The sequence below is a fragment of the Rhinatrema bivittatum genome, chromosome 1 (assembly GCF_901001135.1).
Source record: "Rhinatrema bivittatum chromosome 1, aRhiBiv1.1, whole genome shotgun sequence".
Classification (NCBI taxonomy): domain Eukaryota; kingdom Metazoa; phylum Chordata; class Amphibia; order Gymnophiona; family Rhinatrematidae; genus Rhinatrema; species Rhinatrema bivittatum.
Window position 1 is genome coordinate 83081780 of NC_042615.1, and position 6000 is coordinate 83087779.

Here is a 6000-nt window from a genome sequence, read left to right on the forward strand (position 1 = left end):
CCTTATTGTGATGATTCGATCAACCTGTCATCTGCAGTGATACCCCTGGCAGTGAATCGGGGAGAATCGGAGGCAGAACGATGGGCTGAGGCCTTTGAGGAGACATTGGGGATTCAGGCGGCAGAAGGGATGATGCCTAGTAGAGTTGGAGGAGGCATGGATTGATCCACCCCACTGGCCATGTATCTCACAGACGTTTTTTCAACAATGCAAGGTACGGATTCATGTACAGGCACTATTTCAGGTGAAGGTGGGGACCAGTTAAGTGCTCTGAATAGTGGACTTAAATTACAGCGTCCACCCATATGTCTCTTGAAGGAGTATGGACAGTTCTAAAGTCGATAGAATCATCAGTAGCTTCAATGTCTCAAGCTATTCAGGATACAAAAAGTCAAGTAATTGCTAATGCTAATTTGATTTTATCTTTCAATCTCAAAGTAGTGGTGTGCATTGCAAATAAATAGTAAATAAAGATGATATTTCCTATTTCGTTGCATTTTGGGAAGTGAACGAAATGACAGGATGGCACAGGCCATCCATTGTTCCTACCATGTGACAGGGGCCTACCAATGCCACCTGTAGCCCCTGTTGCATATAAAGGGCAAAGGGCCACCGGCACCATTTTGATTACTGGTAACCGATGGTCTGAAAGCGGGAGATCACTCCCGGGACCCCCGCTGAACCACAAGAGTCTTTTGGCAAGTCTTGGGGGGGTCAGGAGGGTTGGGGGTTATAATTAATTAAATATGAATGGTTGGGGTGGATTTTTTTTGTTTTCCCGAAATTGGACATAAAAAGTTTTCCAATCCATGGAGTGGATCGAAATGGCCCACCCTGGACCTGAAAATGAAACCCCAATGAAAAAAAAAAGTATGCACACCCCTACCTCAAAGTAGAAACTATGGAGCAATGGATTTCTGCGACAGGAAAGATACAACAGAAAGGTGGAAAATATAGAAGACATGTTAAGATCTCATAATTTGAAAATATTGAATTTTCCAGTGATAGACGATATCTCCACTCAACCTGTTTAAAACATATATTACTCAGGTGTTAAAAATTCCTGAAACAGCAATGCCAGTAATAACAAAATCATATTATTTGCCTCAAGCATCTGCGTCTGGTAAAGAAGAAACAAGGAAAATACCATTGTTGGATGTTTCAGAAATATTGGAAATGTCTCAAGAAACTGAGGTTGTAAGGAGAAGACCGTTAATGATTATATTTGCTTTCTTAATGGATAGAAATAATGTGCTGAGGCTATTTTTCTGAAATAGACAGTCCTTATTCTATGGTCAGAGGTTTTTGTTATATCCTGACGTGGCCAAGTCTACCCAGACTTGCAGGAAATATTTTCTTTCTATGCATACGGAAGTAATTCAACTGGGAGCAAGATTTGTACTTCAATACCCATGCAAGTGTTGCATCAGGCATTAAGATGTGAACTATGTTTTTTTTGAGCCCACTCAACTCAGAACATTTCTGGATTCACACACTCAAATGGCACCCCAAATTGGTTTGGCATAAGAAATTGAACGTCATTTAATTTACTCGACGCCTTTGTTTTTTCTAGTATATAAAAAAGATTTCTGTTTGTATCGCTCTTAATTTAGATTCCCCCCCCCCCCACCACTATATCTTGTATTGAGGGTTCATGTATGTAAGTTTGCTTTTCCTAAATTAGAGCCTTTTCAATAACATTTCTTTCTTACTGTACCGATATTGCTTTAGAAGGTATTCTTGTGATTACTTGAAAATTTATGAAAATTAAAAATTAAAAATTAATAAATAAAAATAAATAGCAGTCTTAAATTTAGGGACCTAAATTTTAGGCACCTAAATTTATATGAATTTTAAGATGAATACTTAGACACCTAAATTCAGCTGAAAATAGGTGCCTTTCTTAGGCAACTAATTTAGAGGCCTAAATTTAAGAGCACTGCTTTTTTGGAATATCTGTCCCACTTTGTTTATTTTGTTGTCATTTGTTTATATTAAAGTCAATAAATAAATCAATACATCCTATCTTGGTTTCTAATATTTGGGTTTTATCAAACTTACAGGCAAGCATCAGCAGAAGAGGTAACAATAAATCAAGACCCCCAAGAGGAGGACAAGGCAGAAAGAACAGTGGTATCAATAATCTGAGGCACTGTGAGAGGAGCATATCAGCAGAAATAGTGGCATGAAGACCCACAAGACACATGAGAGAAGAAAACAACACCAACCACATTGGCATGTACACCCCAAAATACCAAAAGAAGAGCAAAGCAGTATAAAAAGAGGCATCAACTCCTCAAGTATACAGTGAGGTGTAAGACAAGAAAAGTGGCATCAAAATCCCAAGGTAGAAGGAGTCAGGAAGCATAGTGACATCAACAAGTGATACTCACCTAGAAAATAAATTTTAAAATCTCATTTATTTATCAGAACTTCCCTTATGTGGTGATGCATTATAGTTGGCAATTGCTGAGGCTGAGCACCAGAATAGCTTAAGGCAGGACTAATCATATAAAAATCTTAAGAATAAACTAGATATAACCAGCTATACCCAGAACTTATTTATTCCTTTATAATCTTTATATTGCATAAGTAAGGCTTTATGAAGTAATTATTAATATCCATTAATCTAATAAATAATCATACGAGAGTATAGAATAAACATGTTATTGGCTAAGTTCCAGCATGAAACCTTATAACTAAATGAGGAGAAGTGCTGTTTCTTATAAAAGATCTGTTTTTCCTTCTTCTGTTAGAATCGCCAGTTCATTTTTATCTGTGTGGTTCTCATTATGTACAATTATAATAAAAAGAGGAGCTTCTAACTGCAGCAACTTTGAGTGTAGGCTATCATTTTTTCAGTCTAAATAAATCAGATTCACCAGTTACTCCCTTTACAGAATCCCACCCAAATGAAATACAATAATAAAAAATGACCTAAAACATTTAATAATACAGGGGTAGATTTTAAAAGGTGCACGCATGCGTTCATGTGCACATGGTTCCCGGCATGCACACATGGATGCGATCATTTTATAACATGCATGCGTCAGTGCATGTTTATAAAATGTTATAAAATGAGGCTCTGGCCATGCCCCCGCCCCACCCCCGGACCGCCCCTCCCCACCCATGCCCCGCCCATTTTTTCGAGCCCCGGGACATACGCGCTTCCCGGGGCTTTACGTGCACCACCGGGCCTTTTGAAAATAGGCCCGGCGCGCATAAGCTTTGAAAATCTGCCCTAATAGGGGTTGCATACATTGCCAGCCCCTTTCCAAAATGTGCGTGGTGCGTGCCGGGCTCGGCCCTGCACGTAACTTCCAACTAATTCGTGCGTAGGAATCTTAAAATGTAGGTGATGGTATATAAAGACAAACATATTACACAAGCCATACAACTCATAACAAATAATAATCAGATAAAACAATACTGCTAACATAATTCCATTCTGCTTACCTGCCTAGCTCTCAAATTAATTTCAACCCCCAAATTTGACTTTGAATGACTTTAGGGGTAATCACCTAGCCCAACACTCATCTAAATAAAGTTTTAATTTGATTACTTAAGTTCAAATAATTTTCTTTCTTCCTGATATCCACAAGTAGTTTTTTCCATAATGTGGGATCAAAGTCACTGAAAGTAGTTTGCGTTAAAGATAATCTAAAGTCCCTATGAGTAGGAATCTCTAGAAGCCACTGCTGAGATGATCTCAAATCATGTGACGGTAGATACATTGCTAACAAATTCAAATAATTTGAAAACTAACATCATTATCATAAATTGTATTCTAGCTCCTACTGGCAACTAATGCAGTACTTGCAGAACTTGAGAGATATGGCAATATAATATAAAGAAGTATGGGCAACTCATAGTAAATCTTTGATGATAAAAAAATGCCATAGCTGATTAATAATTTTTAGTCCAGATTATATTTGAGCTCTCATGGACAATCTACTATCAACTTAAACCTAAGGTTAGTTACAACACAGAAACATGATGGCATAAAAAGATCTTACAGCCCATCCAGTCTGATGGTATATGTGCTTTTAAAATTACCCAACTTATACTTGGGAAGCAGCTTTTTGGAACACAGGTGAGTGTCCACTTAAAATTAGGTGTACATATGCACACATATATAATAAAATAGCTGCATTTCTGGGTGTAGGCCAATGAACGCTTGCACATATTTGCCCGTGCACAGCTTTGAAAGTTACAGTCTTAATCCAGGTAAATGGGCTTTTGAAAATTGCTGATAGTATATTACATTTACATTAATATTTTTTTTGAAAATTACTATGTTACATAAAATTGTTAAAATTGATATCATGGGGAAGACTGTTAATGGTTTCTCCCTATAACTTATCCACTGCATTTCTGTTTATCTGGGTTCAATTTTAAATTCATCCAGTCAAGCCACTTAGTCACCATTTCAAAGCGTAAATTCATATTCTCAATATGAAAGTATTTGTACATCATCCACAATCATATTACATTCAAGACTTTATTATTTAATTAATTCAGCTAGCAGGGCCATATAAATTAAATAAAAGAGGTGTCAATATTGAGCCCTATGGCATTCAACAATTTAATTGCACTGCCTCAGATTTTTCTTCATTCCAGCATACAAAAAATGATATATCTTCTAAAAATTAAGCAAATCAATGGAAAACACAATTCCACTTAATACACTAACCATCAAACTCTTGAGTTACAATCCATGATCTAATAAATCAAACACAGCTGTCAAATCAAGCAAAATCAATATAATGCCGTGTCCCTTATTTATCATCTGATAGTATCCATCAAACAATGAGAAAATCTCTCTCCCCTATTAGAACATAAGAAAAATATGGAGAACTGGATTTTATAAGTGGTAAAGGCTGGGAAGGCAGGTGCAACTCAAGAAGTATTAGAGGAGAAGAAGGGTAGAAAACACACATGTACTGTTCTATCTATTGTCCTTCTCTGCCTAAACCCAAAGATTCTGCATTCCCATTCACCAGGAATTTTACTATGCTAGATGCCTTAGGGTATTAGTAAAGGAAAAAACTGAAAGGAATAACTGCAAAGGTTAAGAATTTAGCTCAGGGATGAATGTTGTTTAAAAATACCATCTTGGAAGCCCAGACCAGATGTATTCCACACATTAGAAAAGGTAATGTGAGAGAGGCTTTATTATCTAAAAGAACATCTTTATTAGGGATGTGAATCGGGCTTCGGACGATTGAAAATATCATTGATATTTTCAAAATTGTCAGAAGTCGGGGGCTCCTACCATGTGACAGGGGCTGACCAATGGCACCGGTAGCCCCTATGATATAGTAAGGGCAAAGGCTATCGGCGCCATTTTGGTTACTGGCAGCCGATGGCCCGAGTGCAGGAGATCACTCCCGGACCCCCGCTGGACCACCAGGGGCTTTTGGCAAGTCTTGGGGGACCCTCCTGACCCCCATAAGACTTGCCAAAAGTCCAGTGGGGGTCAGGGAGCGACCTCCTGCACTCGGATGGTCGGCTGCCAGTATTCAAAATGGTCCCGATAGCCTTTGCCCTTACTATGTCACAGGGGCTACCGGTGCCATTGGTCAGCCCCTGTCACATGGTAGGAGCACAAGATGGCGCCGGCCATCCAGTGCTCATACCATGTGACAGGATCCAGCCAATGGCACGGATACCCTGTCACATGGTAAGGGCAAAGGGCCATCGGTGCCATTTTGATTAGCGGCAGCCGACGGCCCAGGAGCGGGAGGACGGCCCAGAGCGGGAGATCATGGGAGATCGCTGGACCACCAGGTACCTGTAAAACGTTTTTTGGGGGGTCGGGAGGGTGGGGGAAGCTAAGGGGTTACTTTTAAATGGTCGGGGTGGGTTTTTTGTTTATCGGCTGGGGCGCAGCCAATAAACAAAACGCGATCGGGCCCGATGAAAAAAACCCCACATGTGAATCCGAACCGGAATCCGAACCGATTCCAGTTCCGATTCACATCTCTAATCTTTATTATC